Below are 26,840 nucleotides of genomic sequence, written 5' to 3' on the forward strand. Positions count from 1 at the left end.
ACCATGCAAAAAACATGCAAAAAACGTTGCGATCCTTACCGGTATCTTTATATATCACAAATACAACTTCCATGGCACCAAGACTAATAGGAAAATAGGCCTTCCTATGTGGCTTCCTATGTGTTACCCGGGATTACCTTGCACTACCATTACAACGCGGGGATTACAACGAAAGTCGTTACAACGACTTTCGCTGGAGGACGCTGTTGGATAGGAAATAGTTTAATTTTCTATCCAACACCTTCCCTACTGTCAACGTGGGCTGGAGTTGGAATAGAAAATTAAACTATTCCACTATCCAGCACCCTCCAGCGAAAGTCGTTGTAACGACTTTCGTTGTAATCCCTGCGTTGTAATGGCATGCGGGGTAAATGCAAGCATTGTAATGACATACAACCGTGTTACCCACCATGCCTTTATAAAGCATGAGCGGCTTTTAAGTCAAGCAGTTCCATCCCTTGAAATGAGTAGCACACGTAGGCCTTTCATTTTATATTACACGTTTTTGCATGGATGGCAGGGTCTATTTTAAGATGCCTACAGGCACTTTTCACATTTCATCTCATTTTGCATATTGAACTGTACATATGCATTATATGATACTTAATGCCTTTCTGCTCCTAAGTATGTGGCATTTACATGCAATGAGAGCTGTCTTCTTAGAGAAGACCCTTATGGCAGGCCTGCTTCCAACGAAGGAGATTTGTTTGAAAATCACAAATTTATAATCAGGGAACCCTGAACAATGTAAACAAAAAAGGAAGGTGGCCAAGTGCAGAATAATAAAGCAGACATTAACAACATTGGAGATGTAAAAGGAATTTCCAGGCACTGAACGGGGGGTTTATGTACTACTTTTTGAAGGGGATTAAATGAAATATGTTGGCCAGCAGGAAATATGTGCTGTTAACATTTTAAAACAATAGCAGCAGTAAAATAACAAAATAAACACTAATACATAGTTGATAAAATATTTCTTACTATGAATGTTAAACTGAATTGAAATAACAAATTAAACTTATCATTGTGTCAATCAACTAGTAATCTTATAGAGTGCGACTACATCAGTAGCGGCTCCTGGAGGGAGTGCTGCGCGGCGGTTGGGCGAGGTGGGGAGGGGCCGGGTGGGGGGTAGTAAACTCCGGCATACGACCAATCGGAGTTAGGTAAATAAAGAAATAAATAAAATGAATGAATGTGCGGGCACTGCAACGCCAAATGCGTTGCAGCGCGCAATTTAATTTGTTTTATTGATTTACCTAACTCCGACCGGCTGTATGCCGGAGTTTACTACTGCCCCTCCCCCGCCCCGCCCCACCGTCCCGCGGCACTCCCTCCAGGAGCCGCAACCGGGGGGGGTCTGCGGTTCAGTTGAAGGGCCAGGTCTTGAGGTACTTACTGATTTGCAGCAGCTGTGGTGATTGCCTGAGGTGCAGAGTCAGGGAGTTCCAGGTCTTCGCAGCGAGTTGGAGAAGGATCTTCCTCCGTCCGTGGTCTAGCATATCTGAGGGACGCTGGCCAGGGCCAGATAGACGGAGTGGAGGTCTCTGGTGGGAGTGTGGTATGCGAGGCGGTGGTAGAGGTATGCAAGTCCAGCGTTGTGGAGGGCTTTCTAGGTGTGCGTGAGAAGCTTGAAGGTGATTCTTTTGTGGACAGGTAGCCAGTGAAGGTCTCTCAGGTGGCCAATTAACACACTAATATGCTGTAATAACACTTAAAAATCTATTTATTTAAACCAAATATCGTGGTAGGTGGCTTCCGAGCGAGTACGGGGTTCCGCCGCACAAAAAAAAAAAAAATGTTGACAAAACGGAAATGACAATAGTAGCAGAAAAACATTTAGTAGCCTAGCAAGGATTTCACGGGCCTTGGTGTAAGCAAGGAAAATGGCCCCTTTGACTGATGTTGGGGTAGTAAATCCTGCAATAATTTGGGTCCCGGTCCTCCTGCACCTAAGATAGCCACGCACCTCTGAACATATAATTAACAATCGTTGTCATTGTTTGGAGTCGCGGTTTGGACGTATATAATGCAAGGGAGAGGATGTGGCTTAAGGGCTGACTTGGAAGCTGTGGAGCCAGGTTCAAGTCTGAGCAGGGACGCTCAAACATCCTGTGATTCTGGTGGGCAAGTCACTTAGGGCCAGATGTAGGTAATTCTAATTTACCGATTCTTAAATACCGAATTTTACCGATTCGGTATTTATGAATCGGTAAATTAGAGGGTGGGAGATGTAGGTAAATTTTAATTTCCATTTACCGAATCGGTAACATTCGGTATTGCCCATTGATTCCTATGGGCCTTGAAGCCCATAGGAATCAATGGGCAATACCGATTCGGTATTTACCGAATCGGTAAATACCGAATCCTGCAAGGGTGCAGGGAGTGTCACTTTGACACCCTCTAGCACCCCGAATACAGGCACGTGTAACATGTGGCACACATGCATGCCCTAAGGGCATGTCTGTGTGTCACATGGCACAGATGTGCATGCACAGATGTGCATGCACACCTGTATTCTGTATTTTACCACCCAATAGGATTGGGTGTTAAAATACCGACTCTTAAGGGCCTGTGGCACTCTTTGCAGTGCCACCTACATCTCATTTACAGAATCGGTAAATTTACCGATTCGGTATTTTACCGATTCTGTATATTTACCGAATCGGTAAATTTACCGATTCTGTAAATTACATGCCCCCTACATGTCAAATCCTAAATACCGGTCGGTAACGGCCGAAATCGGCCGTTACCGACTGGTATTTTGGCTCCTACATCTGGCCCTTAATCTCCCTGTGTCTAGAAATTCATGTGTCCGTCCGTCTGTAATGCAATTAAACTGGTGCTCATGAAAAACACACAAGTTTGGCAGTGTACCCCGTAAAGACCTAGCACCTGACCCACTATCCCCAATTAATGTAATAGGATTTCTCCATTAATTGAGTGTGCACACTGTTAACACCCCCACTTCCGTGGTGCAATCCAAGGCAGGATTATAGCAAGCAAACTAAATCGCAAAGGTGCACCACTTAGTAACAAGAAACAATAGACACATCACAAAACATCAAGTCCGTGTCCAGAGTATTTTTCATATATTTTCTTCTTTTATTCTCAAAATATTCCTGATTCAAGACCACATCCAAGACCACATCCGACGCGTTTCGTCCAGTAACGGACTTCTTCAGGGCATTAGAGCCAGAAAGGCGGGCACTCTTAGAGATAGGTCAGCGTCGGAGTTCCACGCACTGGGTATGTGTTAAGCCGAAGTTGCCCAAAGATCTTATCCTCTGTATAATAAAGTCACGATCATTTTTCTTTAATTCGACAAAGCGAGATTCATTCATGGGAATAGTACCCTCTACACGAACCCTTCCGGAATGCGCTTCACTATGATAAAGTGGGCCAACAATAGAACATGGCAGTCTCCCAATACAGCCTCAATATGGCGTCGAGCAATCTCCTGCAAGACGAAGACGGCGTGTGTGTAGAGCGGCGGTACTCAAAGTACGGCCCGCGGGCCATTTGCGGCCCGCCAGACCTTTCCTTGCGGCCCCCACAGCAGTCACGGACTCAGCACCATTACTGCTGTTGTGGTGTCTCCTTGGGGGCCGCATTTGCGAGAAAAGTTCAAAGGGCATGCGCAGACAATTAGTGTATTCATGCTCACCTGCGCACCCCCCTCATCTGCCCTCGTGACCTCATAGGCTTGCGTAGCAGCAGGACCTACTTCGGACGCCGACGGAAGCAGTGTGTTGAAACAGAGCCGAGATTCACTGGCCCCTGGCACCAATTGCCGCGAAAGCACTAAGCAGTAAGTATATGCCAATGCCATAATTGTTATGACTGGGCCCCCATACTTTGTGGATTTCTGTTTCTAGACCTTGTTCATGCACCACACAAAAGGTCAAGATATCGTTTGGGGTTTTCCAGGCGCTTAAAATCTTGGGCAGAAGAGTTATGTATGTATTTCTTTTCGATTTATTTCGAGTGGTTTTGCATATTAATTTAAGTGCACTGGACAGTAGATGGCGGTGTTGCGTATTCTGTGACCAATTGTGAGTTAATCTTTGGCTGAAATGTACTTTTTTGTGCGAGTTTGTTCTCCCCGAGTTAGCAGGCAGGGCTGCTGAGACGTGTAACTATTGGGGCTCCATTTTTGCCTTCAGGGTGAAAAAAGATAGACACCAACTCGGCAGCAGCACTACTGCTCAAAAAGCCTTTGTCATTTCAAATCGACTGTTTTCATTCTTTCAGTCTCATCATTTCAGACCTAAAGCATTCTCATTATTATATACAACAAAGCCATAGTTTTTGCTTATTTATCTTATGCAACTAACAACTACTGGGGTCTCCATTTTCGCCCTTAGATAAATATCAACTCAACAGCAGCACAAAGCCTTTGATACAATTCCAAATAGGCCTGTGTTAGTTCTTTCACAGTTTTGTCATTTCAGAACTAAAGCATTTTCAATTTTATATACAACAAAGCCATAGTTGTTGCTTATTTATCTTATGCAACTAACAACTATTGAGGTCTCCATTTTCGCTCTCCGGGTGAACCAACAATATCTCATCTCAATACCAGCATCACTGCTCAAAGACTTTGATGTAATTCAAATAGACTTGTTTTAGTTCTTTCATAGTCTCATAAGTGAAGCATTTTCAATATTATAATATATTTACAACAAAGCCGTAGTGGTTGCTTATTTATCTTATGCAACTAACAATCATTGGCAAAGCCAATAGTCCTGACTTGTTGCAGGTATAATGTCACTGGTTGTATCTGATATATCTGGATACAATGACAAACCGCATTATACCAGTAGGGTGGCAAACTATGCTAAGCACAGATTTTGAAACGGGTTTGATTTTTGTTTACTCTAACCCCGCCCACCCACTGACCCCGCCCCCACTGGTGCGGCCCTCGGCCACCAACCACACTGTAATTTTGGCCCCCGACAGAAAGTTTGTGAGTACCCATGGTGTAGAGGGTACTATTCCCATGAATGAATGTCGCTTTGTCCAATTAAACTGGTGCTCATGTAAAGCGCTTGGATGCCTTCAAGTCGAGTTTGCGCTATATAAAACTGCCCAAAAAATATATAAAACTTTGTGTTAGAGGTTTCAAGATTTTGAAGTTGTGGTAATGGGTGTTTTGATTTTAGTCTTCCTCGTTTTACATACAGCCACTTCGGTGCACCGACAGGCGCATTTAATAGCATGCATGCAATAAAAGCAGGTTGAGTAGTTGTGGCGCAATTGTAGCTGGCCGCGAGGGCACCAGGTGGCACGGGACACGTCAGGGATGTCGGCGGGCGCGCGCGCCCCCGAATGGTGCAGATTATTCCTCACCTGGGCGCCCTTTCTTTCCGGCTCATCTTGCGCGCCGCCCCTCGCGCCGTCAGCGCGCGGCCCCGCGTTACCGCGGATACGGCTCATCTCCCGCGCTCCGCCGCACGTGCCGCCCCGGCTGAGGGATGACCCGGCAATTACCGCGCAGCCTCATTTCTTACAGGGAGAAGGATCGGCGCGGCGCGCGGAAGAAAGATGTCAGCCGTGTCGAGGCGCTGGGCGGAAGCGCATTTTTCATTTCCAGACAAGGAAACCGTGAAGTCAGGCCCAGCTCGTCGGAGCATAACGTGGTTTCCTCACTGTGCTTCGAGGCTGCACTGAGTGGGCACAAAATGTGGTGGTCGATTCTGACTGGAAGTAGCGCCTAGTTCTCCTTCAGACGACAGGCAACACGCAGACGTTTTATATGATTGGAGCAATGCAGACGGGCACATTAAATGGGCCTCTCAGGTCTTGCCACAACCAGTAGGTAGAAATGCCCTGTCCTGAGGGAAGTGACATTCTGACATTTACAAGCCACTTGCGCCACTTTTGCGTCACTTTTCCCATGTTAAAAGTGACGCAAAAGTGGTGCAAGGGGCTTGTAAATTTGCCCCTGCGTCTTTACCAGCTACCAGGGCAGTATTTGTGTCCAGTCTTTTCGTCCAGTGGTTGATGCTAGACAAGGTGGCCCAATAGTTTTTGTCTTGTTGTAGATTCACCCCAGTCTCTGCTGTGACGAAATTATTTACTCACAACTTTCACTGTGCATATACTGCATGTATAATGGCTGAAAAACAAAAATAATTAGATTAGGCAATGCTAATAGGTCTGGGATTATTATGCAAACACATGTTAATACAGGCATCCAGAAATTTTGTTTAGCGAATTAAGCCCAAACCTCTAGCTTTGTCAAAGCTTTGAGAATGTAGTACAAATGAATGTTCTTTACATGGAGTGCATGAAGGAGAGACTTCATTGAATATGACAGAGTAACGATGAGTTATCATTCAGGTGGAAAATAGACTCTCGTGAATTTTAATAGAAGTACTTCCTGGTTGAAGAAGGCATACGCCAAACAGCCAATAGCATGACGTGGGAGATACCTACTTCCCTGGGTGGACCCAAAGGCAGCTCTTAAAGAATAGAAACAATAGGTCATCAAAGAGTTTCACTGCCAAGCTAGACCTAAAAACTAAAAGGGGATGGATAGAATGCTTGAATTAATTAATATCAGTCACTGACAAATGGACTGGAATGACACTGGGTCTCATATTATGGTCCATGCTGCCATATATATGGACTAATCATAAGCAAATCAATCCTGGCCTACCCTCAAAAAGGAACAGTTCAGTAGGACCTACAGAGTCACGTCTCTTCTGCATTCAAAAGTAAGCAATCCCAACATGTTTCAGCCTTGCTGGGCCGCATCAGTGAGGCGCATCTTGAGTCGCCTCTGGATGTACCCGTTGCACTTAAGCCGTCTAAGTGAGAAAAACATAAAGGTGATGGATGAAATGCTTGACCTAACTTAGACGCCGGTACTTACTCTGAGATACTTACCAATCTATTGTTTTTTTTGCTGTTTCTACTAACGACAGGGACATCCCATAAGGAAATCAATCTGGTCCCTGCCCTGATAGCGGCAGGCCTGCCCGAACTGCTTGGCCAAGTCCTGTCTTCAAAGGAACACAAACTCCACTAGATATTTTTGTCAGAGAGACAAAAACTAAAAGTGGCGGGACCAAGACTCCTGAAGGCCACAGGTGTGCTGTCTGGAGTACCACAGAGGTCTTGGAATAAGGTGAGCAAGGCCCGGGTTTTCTAATATCTGTGTCCTTTGGGGCATCCAAATAAGAAATCATAGAACAGGAGACAGGAGGCCCGGTTTCAGTATGCCTCTGATATGTGTTTAAGCTGATTCATGAAGAGAGTCACTGTATTAAATTTGTGGGGCCTAAATGTCCAAATGCATTGTGCCACGGCTTTACGGATACCCCTGAGAGGAATTGTTTTTCTGTTGTCCTCGCAATGGTCCTATGGATTATCCAGGGCCAAAAGGCAGTGTGTTATTGAGTAACCCTCAGGGAGAGGATGTGGCCTTATGGCTAGAGCGGTCGACCTAAGTATTGGGGTACTGAGTTCAAGTCTGGATAGGGACGCTCAACATCTTGTGATTCTGGGCAAATCACTTAATCTCCCCGTGCCGAACAAAAATGAATGTGTCCTTCTGTAACACAACTGGTGCTCATCTAAAGCACTCCGATACCTTCGGGTCAAGTTTGCGCTATATAAAACTCCTGGGAAAAAAAACCTGAAGCGGAATCCTGGCATAGGAGATGCGGGCTCCAAATGTTCCGATGAACAGTATGATGTGCTTGAAAAACCCTAGCTAAAGGATTTAAGGAAAAAGAGAGCAAGTACTAAATTTGCAGGTGCCTAGTATCAGGGCTTTTTTGGGGTAACCTTGCAGCAGAATCTCAGAGTAGGAGATTTGTAGCCTAGATATCCAGATGCACAGTATTGTGTACTTTTTGGATGACCCCTGTGGAGGAATTGCAGAAAGCCACTCTCAGGGACCAGTTTTCTCATATGTATGGGACTGAGATTTTATACCCTTGAATATGGCTTGTGGTAGCCGGTGAGGTATTACCAAGTGGCCGAGTATGAGAAGAGACATCATTCTCCAGCTCCTGTACAGTAATACATATGGAACAATGTTCCATAAGAAGTTCCTTAAGAAGTATGTCAGAAGAGCGTCACAGGTAAAGGCGTCTCGATTTTGCAGTATCCTTTGAAATGATTGTTGTTGAAGGCTGTGCTTTTAGGGAGTGGGCCACACGTTCCCGTTTTCATCCAGTTGCTTAATCCTGGAGTGGTTTCAACCTGTTCCTTAACGAGAAATGGCTCAATGTCTTCCATGCACGCTGCATCCTGAACATGGGTATTCCACTAAAGAAAACCTTCAATCTTGGGCTGTCAGAAATGAGATAATGGATCACCCATTCATGTGATAGGAGAGGAGAGGTCCTGGGAACATCATTGGGCACACAAGTGCTAAATGATCACACAAAGTGAGACGTGAGATCCAATGCTTACTGTGAGCGTTGAACACATGCCTTGGAAGGGCTCACCTGTCACAAACAGAAGAAGCCTGGCCTTAAATATAAAGATGATTATTATAGGCTAAATGGCTGTATGCAGCAGTAGTTAATATGTTTGCTTTTGCTAAGAAAACCTCTTGCTCCTGTTTTTATATTCCATGATCTCTGATCCACCAAAGGCTACAAGGGTGTACCAACCAAGCCTCTGCAGGAGCGACCCGTGCAGGTAAGAGCAAAGGGGCGGTGGGGCAGGTTGAGGGGGGTATTCGAGATACGACGATGAGGGAAAATTGAATAATTCATTAATTGTCCCTTGGCGTCGTATGTCGAATCGCCTCTCTCTGCCCCACTTCCCCACCACTCTTACCTTCACTGGCTGCTCCTGAGCCTCTGGCAGCTGTTGGCTGGTGTTGCACCTAAATTACCTATTCCTATGTTTGTGGGATTAACTTCCCTCGACTGCTGATGGGGAGCCGTTTGTTGTGTAGTACTTAGTTCATTTGTACAGCCTTTTTACTGTACATTGGTACGGTCTATACCGTTTCCTTTTGTTGAATCAATGAGGTCTACTAAAAAGAAAGGATTCCTCCCTTCCCCTAAATTGTGTGGTGTCTCGTTATATATGCATGAGCGGCCCGTGCAGGTAAGGGCGGTGGGGCCGGGATGGAGGGAGGGGAGGTTTCGGCAGAAGACCACGAGAGAAAATTAATTAAATAATTAACTAATTTCTCCTCGTAGTAATCTGACGAAATACCCCCCTACCCGGCCTCCTCGCTCTTACCTGCACGGGTCTCAGCTGGGAGAATGCCTGTAATTGTATGAGGGAAATCCATATAGGCTATGTGCTTGCAGCTGTTGCATCTCACTACTTGAGGGCCACCTCTGTTAACTTGGCCTTTCCGTGAGCCACTATGAGAAATTTTGCCCAGATAAGGAGTTATCTTCCCCATCTAGGAGCTGGCTGGAATGGGAAACATCCTTTACAACGCGCTGTTTACACCGCGTGACCTTTATGACGCAGCCATTACAACGCAAGTCATTACTACGACTTGCGCTGGATGGCGCTCTTGCTTAAGGAATAGTTTAATTTTCTATTCCAACACTTTCCCTTCTGTTACATGGGCTGGAGTTGGAATAAAAAATTAAATTAATCCACAATCCAGCGCCCTCCAATGCAAGTCGTTGTAACGACTTGCGTTGTGAAAACCGCGTTGTAAAGTACCGCAATCAAAATGATTGCGTTGTACTGACGTACATCCGCTGGAATACACAATCCTTCCTCTAATCCACCCCTTACCTATTAGCCTGGAAAGAAGGCCTGATTGGCCAGGGGCTTTGAATTTCAAGCAGTGCTCCTATATGATTGGGAAACTGACTATTGTCCAGCTTTCCATTTCAAAACACTATATGTAGCGTAAGTACTCACTCATTGCACCCATCACAGTAAAATCCTTGTCCCGCTTTAAAACGAGGCTGGATCTGCGGGCTCACTGGCGGCTTCAAACAGCTAGTCCAACTTTCACTAATGCTCTATTCGGAGTGCCGACACGTGCTTGCTCCTGCACTCTACGTAGTGCACTGACATTGATAGAGTGCACTATCTCAGTTTGCACTTGGCGCGCCAAGTTATGGTTGCCTGCTCTGCTGAGTGGGACAATGCGCTCTGTATGTACCGTGCCCCCATTTGCAGATTAATTATTAGGCTAAAATTTGCTGCTGAAATATAAAGACTTTTTGGGTGAAATATTGAAAAATAGCAAGTTTCCCTGTTCAGTCTATCAATCTTGTAACTATCTATCGTAAGGCATTGGGCGCTTTACATGAGCACCAGTTACATCACACAAGGACACATGCATATAAAGGTAGGGTGACCAGATCTGGAGAACCAAACACCGGGACAGGCCAGAAATAAAAGGGTTTGCATTGTTGAATCTTTCGGAGGTTTAGCTGGGATTTTATTTTGCAGTGTGCACTGTGCATTGACGTGTATAATCCGCTTTGGCGCACCTCCTGAACCCTCAGAGGATCACACGGTGAGTCTGCCACTGACCAACCCACCCGCCGGAATCACGCGGGGAGCCAAGGAACACTTGCAAACGATAAGAACGACACGTTCTATTGTCTGTGCTTTTTTGGGGCACAATGGAAGCGATTAACTGCTCCCGGGCCCGGGCAGGTATAAATTAGCCGCGCGCTGTGATTAGCGCACCCCGACCTCTCCATTCTCACGACGTCCCTTTTGGTTCTTTCCTGGGGTTTTCTTGTTATCCTTTTGTGCCTCCAGTCACCTCTTTTATCTTCGGCGACAGGCCCCGCCCTCGCGCGCCAAGAGGGGTGACTCAGAGGAATTATTTGGAAGACATTTTCAGTGGCTTCAGGCGGTTTTTGGGAGCGGAAGTGAATCACTCGGTCACAGGCCGCGTATGGCTCGACCCTTTGTCTCAGCAAGTGGTACTAGTTCTTAAGGTCACAGGGTCATCCGAAATCTCCTCCATTGCGTCATGTTCATGCTCAAAAGCCTGCTCGCTTACACTTTCTATTACAGAAGATCAGCCCTGTCCTTCTTAGCCGTGCCCTGTCTCTTCTGCCCGGTCCTGTTCTCCTGGTCGCTTCTCTTCCCTGTTGCCCTGCCCTTTTCTGCCACGTCATGGCTTTCCTGATTCTCCCACACTCTCCATCTTTCTCCTGTCCTTTTTTGCACTTATCATTTGTTGCTCTTACTCTTTGTTGCTTTCCTTCTACCTCTTGACCTTTCCTGTTCTGCCCTTTCCTTTTCTCCTGCCCTTACCTGCTCTCATTTCAACTCCTGCCCTTTCCTGTTTTTCTGCATTATTCCGAACTTTCTTCTTCTCCTGCTTTGTCCAAGGGGTGGACGAAACTCGTGGAGTTTCACTCCGCGGAATTCCGCAGAGGTACTTCATGCGACTCTGCGGAATTCCGCGGAGTGTGACTCCGCGAGTTCCGTCCACCCCTTGAGATTCAGCAGAGTTCCGTACGTCGGTCTCCTCAAGTTGATTTTTGTGCCGGGGGCCTGTCCAGCGCTCAGCGCAACCAGTACGATGGGGCACGCCAAAGGGCGCTGCTTCTTTCTGCCGCTCAACTAGATTTTCTACTGAAAGTGGCAGCTTTCTCAACGCGAGCAGTAGCGACCTGCTGCGACCACCTGTGTTGAGAAATCTGACCGGGACGCGGTTCACCACTCAATTTTCTCTCTGCCGCCCATTGTCAAGCTGCACGTGAGAAAAACTCTGCAACACGGCAGTTGGCTGAGTTTTTCTGGAACTCTGCTCCAAGCGGAGTGGCCATAACTTGGTGAACTCCACCGGAGGAGTGGAGTTTACCGCCCACCCCTAGTTTTCAGGCCAACTTTATCTCTTCTATCCTTGCCTCCTCTTCTGCCCTGCTATTTCCGGTATCGCTTCCCCCTCCTCCTACCCTCTTCAGAACACCAGCTCTACTGTCCTCCCTTGTCATATCGTGCTATACAGCCAACTTTATCTCTGCTGCCCTTGCATCCTATTCCGCCCTGCTTTTCCCTGTATCTTGCACCATCCTGATTTTGAACTATGACGTGTAACCAAGCTGCTATTCTTTTGTAATGTATATTGGATATTCGTATGGCACTTGATGACAGCCTTAATCACCTTAAAGGGGGAACAAAAGAGATGGGAAAGAGAAGCAAGGAAAGAATAAAGAAGGGGGAAACTCCTCATCCACGCACACAAAGCCCTACACAACGCCGGACCAGCATACCTCAACGGTCGACTCAGCTTCTACACCCCCACCCGCAGCCTCCGCTCAGCCAACCTCGCTCCCGCCACAGTTCCACGCATCAGGAAAACCACCGCCGGCGCTGATCCTTCTCCTACTTCGCTGCCAAAACCTGGAACACTACCGACCTACGACTGACCCAGGACCTGCTGGCCTTCAGAAGACTTCTCTAGAGCTGGCTTTTTCGACCAGTAGCAGCCCCCCTCACCCCCCGCCTTGAGACCCTCACGGGTATGTAGCACGCTCTACAAATTATTGATTGATTGATTGAAATGAGGAGAGAACGTTGTGGATGAAGTTTTCTCCAAATGGCTAATATCTCACCAGGCAGTGAGATAGTGTGCCGTGGGAACAGAAAAAGGCAGCTAGAACGTTAGAAAGAGAGGGGCAGAAGGGTATTGGTGACAGTGACTAGAATTAATGCCTTGACAGAAAGGTAGAAAGTAATGGTGTGCAAAATTGTGATGCTTTTTCCTGCATGGCTCCAGGAAGTTTTTCTAGAAACTTTACAATCTATTCAATCTTCCAGAAGTTTGCAAAGTTTTAAAAAGAAACAAATAATGGGGAAAAAGGCCTCAGTAAAATTAGGTTTAGCTTGAAAAGCTCAGCAGCTTTAGGCATTCTTCACTGTGATGGCATATTATTTATGGTTGATGTTGGCAGGGCTGAGTCACAACCATAAATTGTAAATCATCTTTAGAAATTCCAGATACAACCCTGCATTGAAATTGTCTGGAGGATTTATCACAGCTCTCTTCAGTGGAAGGAGCCATGCATCAGTGTTGTGCTCCAATCAGATACTAAAGCATATAATCTGTCTCCCTATGATAAAGGTTGTGTCTAGCACATGCTGTGGGTTACATCTCTGTTCACAATGTGGACTCTAGGACATTTATTCTCACTGACTGTTTCCAGGGCATACTTACAGTTGCCTCTCTCCCTCCCACAAATATCCTTTCATCATATACAACTTTTACAGCATGACTTTGTTTAATAGGCTTTCATTTTGTTGAAAAACATTGTTTGACTGACTTTCTTTTCTATTCATGTCTGTGCGGTGTGTGTAGGAGCATAACACAAACAATTTTAAAGTCAAAATAACCTCTAATTGAAAGTAGATTTTCAGGAGTAAACATAGGAAAGCAAATCTCGAACCCCTCTATCTTCTAAAGGCCACATGGCCAGAGCTCAGCACACCTCAAAAGTTCATACCTGCAGACAGCCAATTTCGCGACCAGGGATACTACCTAGGGGGATAGTCTCATATAGCCACAAGTTGGGAAAGTCAAGGCCCTAAAAACTCGAAGTGTCCCACAACAGTAAAGAGGACCTGTACCTGGCAGGTTTGTCGTATATTAGTTAATTTATTAGTTCATCCACTAGTGCCAGATCACCACTTTACTTTGTACATCATACAAATATATATATATATATATATATATATATATACATACATATATATATATATATATATATATATATATATATATACACATATATACACATATATATATATATATATATATATATATATTTTTTTTTTTTGTACGGAAAAATGGCTGACACTGACGAAGCCTAACGGGTGAAACACGTATGTCAAGGGGGGCAGGGGGGTCTGCCAAATAAATAATTTTTTGATTAAGATACTGACTTGGAGATCTGTCTATCCTTTACACTCGACGAATCTGGAGTGAGTGGCGGCATATATATATATATATATATATATATATATATATATATATATATATATATATATATATATATATATATATATATATATATATATATATATATATATATATATATATATATATATATATATATATATATATATATATATATATATATATATATATATAAACAAATCCCGAATGGCACCATTCCTCCAAGGCACACTAACGGGTACGGACCACTCAGGGGACGATGAAAGTGAATAAAGTGCTTTATTGAATAAGCATAGCTCCAGAAACCTAATCAATCATGGCCAGTGCCACAGCATCATATATAAAACTCGCCATATACTACTACTAATTACCCCACATATTACATCACTTATGACATCTTCTATGACATCATTGATAATATCACTGCAACATTTGCAATTAAATTATTGATGAGAAACTGTGCATGGCGGCGGCGACACAATTTATATTTACCTTAGAGCATGAGTTATAGTTACTTTAGATAACTAGAACAGGTGAAGTTTCAGTGGTTTCGTATGTTTAAAATGGCATGTTTTAACTAACATCTTCACCCAACTATAACATCACTTTAACCTTTGTTTTTAAGAACACCAATCTCCTTTGCTCTCTAGCCCTTCCATAGGCCTCAACATTCTGGCAGAACCAGGAAATTGACTCCAAGTACTCAATTCTTGAGCAACAGCTTAGGTTTTGTGACTTGGTGCTGCCCAGAGGAATGAATCTTTCCACCTGGTGGATGGATAGTGTCATGTCTTTATCAAGATACCTAATATTATCAGATACACAAGTAAACTATTGCAAAAGCTACACAGCAGGTATACGAGTCTATAGGAATACGCTATGCAGCTTCAAATTTGAATCTTGCTTATAAAATTTGTGAATTTCATGTTATGCTAAATTCGTGAAATTTTGCATTACTCGATTTTTCATGATATTTGTCTACTGGTGATCAGTTAAAAAATGCCTCACAGAGAAACAATTCTGGTCAACCAGTTCCTGCTGGCTATTTTACATAAAGCACGACCTGGTAGGAGATTGTAACTGGAGAAACTCACAAGACACATTTCACCTCATGCATCTAAATTCACACACGTTCGTGTAATTTTCATGAAACTGGAAAAAACTAGCAAAAACAATTATCGATTTCTTACAGTACAATCCTTTTCCACCTCCAGCAAGGCTATCAAGCATTGCCTATTGACTCTCTTGCGTTTGTTCATTCACATCAGAAGGCTTTCGGTCAGTAGCATTCTGAAACCTTTGGTCTTTCATCTGATGCATAAGCTATTAAACTCAAGCATTGGCACAGCCTTTATGCCCCGCATACGAGAGTTATTGGCTATGTCAATGTCTTTTAGCCATGGTTGAGAGCAACACGATGGCTGTATCGCATGGCTGAAAGTAAAAAAATAAGCATCATAGCAAAATTTCTATTGCTTACAGGATGCGAGGCAACACAGAGTGAGGGGAGGCGTGTGAGGCTCAACACGGATAGCAGAGCGTGTTGGAAAAAAGCACTATGATGTGGCCAGAGTTTGCTGTGTATAGCTCTCTTTTTCTTGTTTACTCTGGTGTGAAGGCAAGAGGTAATGCAGAGGGTGAGGAGATAGATAAGAGGCAATAGAGAAGGTGTCTTGGGGCAACACGGGCAACAGGATGTGGGAGGGGAGGTCTGGAAGCAAACACATGGACAACGCAGGGTGAGTGGTCAGGCTGATGCACACAGGAAGTTGGAGGGGCTGGGGCAAGCGACAACATGGACAACAAAGGAAGGGAGGAGGGTGGATGGGAGAAAGCAACAACATGGACCATAAGGGAAGGAGGGACAGCCAGTGATGGCAAGCAGCAGCACAGACAACAATGGATTGGGGACAAACAACACAGACAAGGCTGGGCGGGTGAGGGCAAGCACCACGGATAACAGAGGGATGCAGGAACATGGATGGGGAGAAGTACATGAGGGAGCCAGCTGAAAAAGACACACTTTCTATAGTGCTTAAACACAAAGAAACAAGGAGCATAAAAAAAAATAGCAGTTGAAGGGCACAAGTAAAGCGTCCATGATCCAGGGAAGGAATAAACACAGGAAGAGGAAGTAAGCCTATGGCAGCTGACCAATAGGAATGAGGCCAATCAGTGATAAGCAGCAGGCAGGTTTAAGCATACTGTTAAAAAACAAAAAGTCTCGAAGAGACAGCGCATGCACTATCTAGGTGAGACCTAATGATATCCTCTTGCGACTTGAATGTGCTTTTGTGTAAAATAACCGTCCTAGTCGCTAAGACACCTTTAAGGTGCATTTGTGTGTTCCAAGCCCTATTCATCATAGAGCTATACATGTTAGCAGAATGCCATTTGTAAGATGAGATGTATCTTTCGCTCAGCTCTCCCGACAGGATCTGAGACTTGGTATGAAGTACGCCAGCTTTTCATGTCACGTAATAAAATGGGAGACAGTGTTTACAAAGCAGACATTACATCGCACTTCTTTTACAATGCGGTTGTTACAACAACCGTGTTGTTAGAACGCAATGCCTTTACAACGCAAGTCATTAGATCGACTTGCTGTAGGGGCGCTCTAACCTAAGGTATAGTATAATTTACTATTTCAACACCTTCCCTGCTGTTGCGCAGGTTGGAGTTGGAATAGTAAATTATTCTATTCCTAAGTCCAGCGCGCCCCCTAAAGCAAGTCGATCTAATGACTTGTGTAGTAAAGGTATCGCCTTCTAACAATGCGGTTGTTAGATTGCGTTGTAAAGGAAGGCAATGCAATAGTATGCGATGTAACATGCTATATTCAATTAAATACATGCAAGCAAAGCTGCCCCCAAACTCACCACTGTCAAACAAACCACTAGTATCTCAAACGAGCTCCTCTGGAAAGAAAGAGTAAATAGAGCTTCCATTGCCTTTTCCAAGCATGTGCAAGTCACAGAGACTCGACGGGCAGCTGCACTAGCCTCCATGCATGTGTCATGCAAGCACTATGGGCCTCATTTATGAGAAGTGGTGCATCGCTGTGTGAAAGCGAGATGCAACACTTCTCAGTACGCCCTCCAGGGCCAGACTGGCTACCGGGCAGTTGTGTGTGCTGCCGAGCAGGGGGATGATTTCTCCGTGGTATGGGCGTATTTCGTTGATGGGGACCTGTGTGCGCTTTGAAAAAAAAAAAGCAAAACGAATTTCGTTTTGCACACATAGGTCCCTATCAACGAAAGCATCTCCCTGCTCGGCAGCACACACAACTGCCCGGTAGCCAGTCCGGCCCTGACGCCCTCCTTCCGACACGAATGATCCGTCATAAGTACGGTATGACGCATCATATCGCAAGGAATGACAGATACTTCAGTATTATTGGTGTATCTGTCGGTGCAAAAGTGGCGCATTGCTGGAGTTGTGTCAGAAGCGTGACACAACTCCAGCGATGTTCCTTTCAGATGGGGCAAGCCCCATGTGAAAGGGCCTTCGTCACCCTTAAGCGTGCTGTGAGGCAGGCGTAAGCTTTTGCTGCATTGGCGTCCTAGAAGTGGCGCAGCGAAATCTCATAGATTTCACTGTGCCATTCCTACGACCCTTTCTTGCGGGGGAACGCCTACCCTGCATACATTATACCTGACGCAGGTATAATATAGCACAGGGGTTTACAAAGTGACACATCTGCCTAGATGCATCACTTCATAAATATGGTGCATTATTTACGCCACCTCTGCGTCACTAAAAGTGACGCAACAGTGGCTCAAAACTGACACAGGACTTCATAAATAAGGCCCTATGTTTTTGCTGCTTCCTCACAATTGAAGCGCAGCTGGAAAACGTCTTAAGAAGCCATTGACTGGCTGCAAAGCTGCTGATTCCTCTCCTTTCTTCAGATGTTTCTCCTGTTGTATATTCCTCCAGTAGGTTTTGAACAGGAAAGTAGTGCTCGGAGTAGAATAAAGTTACCATTATGGAGACTCCCCACTCCTGGTCATTAGAATTCTTTGTATCTCTCTAAAAGTATCTGACCACTACTCATGATCCACTAACCTACCTTCTGCTATTTTCCTAACCCTCTACATCTATAAACGCATTGTTTAGGAATAATTGACAAAGACGTGCACCCTCATGAGGGAATAAGACCTTAAAAGGTACAGCATATGCAGGCCTTTACAACACCAGACATGCTAGGCTTTGGATATAACTAAATTAAAAAGCATTGTCCTTTCTCGCCTCCAGGAAGAAGGGCACTCATCGGTTGCCATTGGAAAGTGCCTGTGCTGAGAGAGCCCCCCTGTGCCACATCACCCTCTGCCTGGCCAATGGGATCAGTGCCTTGGCAAGGGTTTCCAGGGAGCTTTGGGCAGATTCTGTTTCACAGCTCATTCTCTTTCTCTGTAAAGGGAAAGAACAAGATGGCAGTAGCTTTAAAGATGTCCACATGGTGTGCCTGGAAGTCACTTGGAAGGAAGTACACAATGAGGATGTCCTGTCCCCAACTGGTTAATCAGCGCCTTTTGGCCAGATCTCCACGCTTAGCTAAGCTGAGTGCTTCAGTACACGTTAGTCCCTCTTATAACCAACAGTACAGCGACAAGTTGTATAAATGATAGTGGCTGCAATAGCAACTTTCTTTGGCCATCTCTGGTCTGTGGAGGCAGCAAGCCACCACAAGGTTGCCACAATGACCTTCAATGACTGCAAGCACTTTTTGTCCCTCCATAGGTACCACAGTGGGGGCACACAGTGATGCAGCTGTGGAGCACCCGGGGCTGCCGGATTAACTGATTAAAGCCGCTAGTTACTGCGGATCTAAAATTGCCATAGGCCCCGTTTTATTTTTAGGCCATGGCGGCGATGATAAAGTAGCTCTGATGCTAAATGAATTGTAAATTATTTAAAAGTAATTTCCAGATGAACCACCACTTTTGTAATTATTAGTGACATTAAAAAATTATTCTTTGTAGGCTTCTTTAAATGTATGCTTGGAATTAGACTTCTGGCAGTTGTAGCTGATAGATGATGGGTCAGAGGTGGATACAGCTATGCTTCCCAATTTTAAAAGTGTCAAGTAATGAAATACAGCCTTCGTAAAATATCTTAACAACTAACTAACTACATATAATACTCACACATAGAAGAAAAGGTGATGCACATCTGTGTTTTAAATAAGTAATTTGTAATTTCAAAATCTTATTGATCACACTGCTCTAAACAATCTAAGAATGTAAAAATGTTACTAGAGAATTAACTAATGGGGACACAATTCAAAAAAGCTTTTATTTTTTAAATAAAAATCGACTATAAACAAATCAGATGAATACACTTTCATTTGGTCTGCTCTTCCAAAATAAATTACATTTTTCTGCGATACAAAAGAATTATCCAAAATGTGTTAAAAATTATCAAATGAGATAGTGAACAATTTGCAAAAAAGGCTACAGAGTAATCTAAAGCAACCCATTCAGATTTAAAGTCAGATCAACAACAACATGATTTTTAAAACTTTGCAGCTCAATTTCAGATGTGAAAAACTCTTCCCGCCCACCTTTCAAAAAGATTCTATATAAATGTATGAGCTCAATGCATTTCAGGAGCAATGTCTTCATCAGAAGCAGAGTATTTCAGATTCTGCTTCTACCAATTCAAAACCCGATTTGTGTGAACAGATTTAATTCAAGAATATATAAATGGTGGATGTCACGTACTAATACAACACTGGTATAGTTCTGTTCCCTCCATACCCCGTCTTTTCTCCCTTCCTGGTCCTTCTCTGGTAATGAAGTCTTTCTTTACTTGAATTTTCAATTCTGCTTCCAGTCGATATCGTTCCTCACTAGAAGTCATTGCTAACAATTTGAGAAAAGGTGAACTGTTGACATGGGGGTAAATTACTAGGGGCAACTGTTTCAAGTGTACTGCTTTGAATATCAATTCTATTCGGAATGTTGTATAATAAAAAAAATGTAAAAGATGAAAAAGTCCAAATTGTAAATGTTATCAATAAACATCTATTAGTCACTAATCTTGAAATCCCTGATCACAAACTAAGTGAAACCCATCTCAATGTTTGGCACTGTATAAAAACAGATATTAAGATGCGTATTTGATTAAAGTTTGCTCAGTCATATTTAAATTCCATCCTTACAATGTTGTGCATTATTAACAGCAGAACCTATTTCACAGCAGGCTCACTGTGGCTCAGTTTCTGGTATCATATAAAAGCAAAATAAAATACATGAACATTAAAAAAAATCGATATTATGATTTAAATACGTAAGAAAACATTAGAAAAGCAAATCAACTCAACTCAACTGCAACAAACAGTCACTGTCAAAGGAAAGCTTCTCAGATTGCTGTTCTTTAAGAGTAGGGGAAGCAAATCTCCAAGTCCCCCACATTCTAACTGTGAGAAGTTGGCCTGATAGGTGATGTTTCCAATTCTGGAACCACCTGTTATCAGACCAAACAGTCCCTTATGGTGTCTGGTTGTAAGTCAACCTTATTAGACAAGCTATCCTAGGGGTAGCATGGACTAAGCAGCCTAAAGGCTTAACTTAAGAGGTCGTGTTAAGCGAGCTGTTTTACCACATACAATCCTGTAATATCAAATGAAAGGACACCACACAAGTATATATTATAAAAATATATGTATTTATTACTAAAAACAATCCCCAGTATTCTTTATGAATAAAGGGGCACAAGCGTTAAATCAAAAGCACAGTTTAAACATACAAAGTTGCACAATTATGGATGAGGGCGGGGGGCCACTCAAACCATATACTAAACAAGTGGTATAAGAGATACCAATCGAACAGTGGTTAGGCCTAGAGCCTAGGGAATCGCTGGGAGCAGTCGGGACAAGCAATGCTGAAGTCGGGAGAGGCCCACGGGATTCGGGTGCAGTGCGGAAAGCGCACGCATGCACCAATGTTAACCAATGGTGCGTAAAAGTTGTAAAGTTAAAGTTTAAGGACACTTCCGCTGAACCTAGAGGAACAAAACTTAAGATACAGACCCTAGAGATGTGTACCAGTGTGGGAACACCGGCGGAGCAAAGTTACCTCACCCACAGGAAGCGGGTGCACAGGGTCTAAGTTGAGTCGGGTTTCGTCACGCAGGCTCTTGGTGCTTGAAGCTGAAAGGGCTGCAGGCGGGGTGAAAGACAAGTGTCCGGTGGAGTCCAAGGGTGGACTCAAGTCGAAAAGTACCTGAAAGCAGAGGGGACAGAGTCTGGGTCACTCAGCAGTGACCAGGGTGGAACCAGGACGGAACCAGGCAATGTCGGGCGCAATCAGGTGGTCGTCGAAGAGCTTCTCTCCGCTGTCACGTGGGCTCTGGGGCATCTACGATGTCCAGGAGCAGGTCACGATCTGTCCCACGCAGGTTCTCGCCGTTGGCGCTGTCGGCTTCAAGATTGGAGCAAACAACACTTGGCAAAAGCAATCCACGCGGAACCGGGAGATTGCTTCTCACTCAAACCAGGAGGGTCAGAGTGGGGGCTCCTTTTCAGGGGAGCTGGTGCAAATCTGGAGCAACCAGAATCGCAGGTCGAATTTCAAGTTTCGTCGACACAGGGGCCACAAGCCGGCTGGCAAGTGACCGGGCCAACGCGTTGAGCCAAAAGAAGCAGAAGGGCCTCACGCAGCACTCGTCGAGTGTGGAGGGCTGAACTTCGGTGCAAGTGTGGCTCAGGGTTGGTGCTTCTCAAACCCCGGTGTACAGCTTCGAGGGTCACTCGTGGGCTGCACGGTCAGCGTCTCGTGGTCTTTCCAAGATAGCGTGCCCCACGCTTCCGGTCGCCTCCACGGGTCTCAGCTCTGCAGGGACTGTGGATCGGGCTGTTGGAAGGCAGGCAAGCTTGATCTCGTTGATCTCTGTTGCTCGAGTTCCGGCAGGAACTGCGACAAAGCAGACGTCGATGGCTGGATGGTGCCTGTTTGCACAGGGTGGTCACTCCTTGACCACAAGGGAGATTCTTCGGGCTTCTACGTCGAGTAGGATGTCGAAGGGTCCAGAGTTTCGTTTCTTATGTTTCATCAGGATAATCTGAAGTGCATTGGCACTGCTCCCAGTCTTATACTAATTTTGGGGGCTGGATTACCTGCTAGGTCCCCTCCTATGGGTGGGACCCAGGAAGTGGGTGGATACACCCCCTTCCTTTGATCCAGGCCGCCCTGGCACGAGGGCTGGAGTGCCCCAGAACCGGTTTGGCCGGATTATGCAAGGGGCAGCCTTGTGCGCCCCAAGCAGTGTCTGGTTTCTTTCAAACCTCCCTGCTACAATCCACTATCTCCTGTCTGGGGGGTTGTAACACCTCCCTGCGACAGGAGACCCTTTGTCCAGGCCCCTTTGGCTGAGTTTCGGTCAGCTTCAGGGGGTCAGACTCTTGTCTGTGGCAGAGGCATCCATTTTGTGGATCTACGGTCCTTTTAGAATTTAACCGCATTTAAGTAAAGTAACATGTCTTACCCCTCTAGAGGGGTGGAATGCTATCCCCGTCGCCAGAACTGGCGAGGGGATAGTATTCCAAATCGTATGACACCTTACACGACATGTTTTGATAAAGCCAAACCAAAGTTGCTATATAACCGCGAGGATTATAATGCACTTAAGAGTATATGGTATGGCATTATCCTGAAACAGCTTAGGGAGTTGTTCCCGACAGCTGCAGACAGGCTCAGCTCATGCTAGAGCTCCATCTCACATTAAACCACGCACTCTGCCTCCAGGATTGATGAGGCCTTCCATAGGAGTGGCTCACAGGTTAATATGTGTCCAGATATAGGTTTAGATATAGGTATACTATATCTAAGTAAGGGGTGATTACACCACCTTACCCCAGCTGAGTGATCAGTCAGTTGTGTCAATTTAAGAACCAGCCAGGGGTGGCAAAAGATATGCTGCAGCCCCTGGCAGGCCTTGGTGGCCCCTATGCCCTGGGCACCTATAGTGCATTATACAGGGGCTGACAAGGAGTCCATTTCCAATTGTGGTATGTACCTAGGGTACATGGAATCCATTTTACAGAGAGAGCAGATGGCCTGGGGCCCTGATTAGCAGGGAACCAGGTCAACTAAGTCAAAAACCAGCTAAACACAAGGCAAAAAATCTGGGGTAACCATAGTCAGGTAGCCACCTTCCTACACAACCCCCCCTCAAACGAAAGGAGATAAGGCTATCCTTGGCCAGGTAAGCCTATATTGCCTGAGTGGCCATATAAGGAAGTACCTGCACTAGCATGGGTACCCCCTGTCTCATGGTCCACTAAGCAGTCCCTCACCCTTGGGGTATTAGAGGGTCTCCACCATAGGGAATCACTACCTTGGGTGTGTTTATGCAAAGTTAAAGGCTGGTTTGGATATGGAGTATTGAAGGGAGGCTCCACTAATTTAGGGCTCAGCTTCCTCCAATTATCTTCCACCATGTGTGCCTTTCTTTCTTTAACTGAGTTGCACTGTGCTCTCAGGGTCAGCCTCTGGCTACCTAAAGCTGGAGGCTGGGTCCCTCTGTTTGGCTTGCTGGAGGGACAGTTCAGGTTTGGGCCCTTGGGGTCCCAGGTTTGGCTGTGCCCAACAGAATCCATCTGTGGGAGGTCCCTAACTGTTTTTAAGGGGGCTCCCTCAGGAGTTTTTAAAGTTTTCACCTTACTAGGGCTACTAGTTTTGGTGCACCTAATCTTTTGATGGGGGGTGCTTTATTTGACAGGGGGCCCTCTGGGTCTCACTGCCCTTCTTGTCCTCTGCAGCCCTGGGCTGACTAAGGCAAGGTAGAGAGGGGCAGGTTACCTGCTCCAGACTGGGTCCCACCTGAGAAGGGTCCACTGACATCAGAGGCTCTGTCAGGCTAGGCCTAACCACCTCTGGGGCAGTTCCTTCATCAGGGGTAAGATCAGTTCCCTGAGGAGGCTGATCCTCTCCTAAAGTCTGGTGAGGGGGAGATTTCTCATCCTCCTCTGTGCTCTCAGTTTGTGTGGAGTTATCCATCATTTCAGGCTTCACAACACACATATCAGTTTGAGTTTGGGCTGTGGCCATCACAGCCCCACCAACCTTTTCAGGAGGAGACTCAGTTTGGGTTTCTGCTGTTATCATAACAGCTTTGCTATTCTGTTCAGGAAGAGCTTTTGCTAAAGATGGGGCAGAGAGTTGCTCAGCCCTACCACTCTTTTCAGGAAGGACATCTTGAATTGGGGCTGTAGCCATTACAGCCCCACTAACCTTTCCATTGGAATTTACCATTCTAGAATGGGTTTCCTGTTCAACCTCAGCCCAGGCTGAGATTTCCAAATCATTACCAAGTAGACAGTCCACAGGCAAGTTTGATGACACTGCCACTCTCTTTGGGCCAGTGACACCTCCCCAGCTGAGACTTACTACTGCCATGGGATGATTTGTTTGGATGCCATCAATGTTTGTTACCTGGTATGTGGCACCAGGTAAAAGTTGCTTAGAGGGGACTATACAATCAGCCACCATGGTGATGCTAGCCCCTGTGTCTCTAAAAGCTTCAACTCTCAAACCATTGATGATGGGTTCTTGTCTATATTTGCTCAAAGTATTTGGGCAATCGGAGAAGTTGGCAAACCCCATGCCAGTCTCATAAACAAGATTATTTGGGGATGGGGACATGGATAGACCAGGGTCCTCCTGGGCTCCAAAAGTAAACCCACCCAGATTCCTGGGTGTGCTCCCACTTCCTGGGGGATTACTGCTGACAGTAACAGGAGGTGCTGGAGCTGGCTTTGGAGGTATATTCTCTTTATTGCCATTCTTGGGACAACAGTTGTCTGTTTTGTAATGCCCAACCTGCTTACAGACATGGCAATAGGGTTTTTTCTCAGTTGAAGAAGTGTCTTGGGACCCACCCCCATTCTTGGAGTTTTGGGGCCCTGGGGAAGTCTTTTCTTTACTTTTATCCCCACCCTTATCTTGAGGCTTGGTAGACTCCTTCTTCTGGTTACTGTCCTGATTCTTAGGCCTAATCCTGGTTCTGACCCATTTGTCTGCCTTCTTTCCCAATTCTTGGGGAGAGGTCAGATCAGAGTCCACCAGGTGCTGGTGTAAGAGCTGGTTCTGACAATTACTTAGGATCTGCTCCCTCATAATCAAATTATACAATCCTGTAAAGTCATGTACTTTGCTGCCATGTAGCCAACCCTCCAGAGCCTTAGTAGCACAATCTACAAAATCAGTCCAGTCCTGTGTCTGTGTCTTCTGGGTGTCTCTGAACTTCAACCTGTACTGTTCAGTGGTTAAGCCAAACCCATCTATTAGGACACTCCTCAGGACTTTGTAATTGTTTGCATCCTCATGTCTAACAGTGAGGAGCTTATCTCTCCCTTTCTCTGAAAAGGAGTACCATAAGATTGCTGCCCACTGTTCCTCAGGAACCTGCTGTACCATGCAGGCTCTCTCAAGAGCAGTTATCCACTTGTGAATGTCATCCCCTTCCTTGTAGGGGGGCACAATCTTTGTCAGGTTTCTACTATCATAGGACCTGGGTTTCTCTTTAGGAATATTGCTGCCACCAGTGGCATCTAAGCCACACATTTTCTGTTCTCTTGCCAAGGCAAGTCTAGCTTGAGCCAGGGCTACCTCCTCCCTCTCTATCTGGAGTCTGACAGCCCTCATTCTTGCCTCATGCTCTTTTTTCTGAGAAGGGGTCATCCCTCTCTGAGATTCTCTTGAGGCACTAGAAATATGAGAGTCCCCTGCTGGAGATCTCACCCTTCTGTTGCCTGGGAGAATGTTATAGGGTCTGGGGAGGTGCTGGCCCTCTCCATTCCCAAGTAGGTTTAAGTTGGCCTGGCTAAGCCTGGCAACTATAACCTGGCTACCCCTCTGATCCTGATCTTCTAGGTCCTCTACATCTGAGTCCTCCTCCTCTTCGACCACTGGGGGAATCTCATTCTCAGGGGGGTGTACTCCATCTCCTGATCCTAAGGGAACTGCATTCGCCTTTTCTAAGTCATCCTGTTCTAGAATGGCTATCAGGGAAGGACTGGTGGGACTTCTGCCCCTTTTTAACCCTCTTGATATGCACAAGGCAACCAAGTCTTTGTGGGTTAGTTTGTCATAACTGGAAGTTGCCTGGGTAAGGTCAACTGTCACAGGCAGAGAGCCTGAGGCTTCACCTGTGCCAGACATGACTCTAGTGTGGTGTAAGTGATGCACCTACCTACACTAAGTGTTTCCCTACTGTACCTTGCTAGTGAGTTGTAGTCAGGGTGTGATAATCCCTTTAATCTACAACTACTAAGTTCAGTAGAACTTAAATATGCTAAGCTTTTGATTTTATATGTACCTAGAGGTACTTGATGTGATCTTTCAATTTGATAAAAGATTGCAATGGTAAAACAACAGCAAGCTCAAATCCACACCGCTGCTCACCAATGTGAGAAGTTGGCCTGATAGGTGATGTTTCCAATTCTGGAACCACCTGTTATCAGACCAAACAGTCCCTTATGGTGTCTGGTTGTAAGTCAACCTTATTAGACAAGCTATCCTAGGGGTAGCATGGACTAAGCAGCCTAAAGGCTTAACTTAAGAGGTCGTGTTAAGCGAGCTGTTTTACCACATACAATCCTGTAATATCAAATGAAAGGACACCACACAAGTATATATTATAAAAATATATGTATTTATTACTAAAAACAATCCCCAGTATTCTTTATGAATAAAGAGGCACAAGCGTTAAATCAAAAGCACAGTTTAAACATACAAAGTTGCACAATTATGGATGAGGGCGGGGGGCCACTCAAACCATATACTAAACAAGTGGTATAAGAGATACCAATCGAACAGTGGTTAGGCCTAGGGCCTAGGGAATCGCTGGGAGCAGTCGGGACAAGCAATGCTGAAGTCGGGAGAGGCCCACGGGATTCGGGTGCAGTGCGGAAAGCGCACGCATGCACCAATGTTAACCAATGGTGCGTAAAAGTTGTAAAGTT

The sequence above is a fragment of the Lissotriton helveticus genome, chromosome 12, assembly GCF_964261635.1.
Source record: "Lissotriton helveticus chromosome 12, aLisHel1.1, whole genome shotgun sequence".
Taxonomy (NCBI): Eukaryota; Metazoa; Chordata; class Amphibia; order Caudata; family Salamandridae; genus Lissotriton; species Lissotriton helveticus.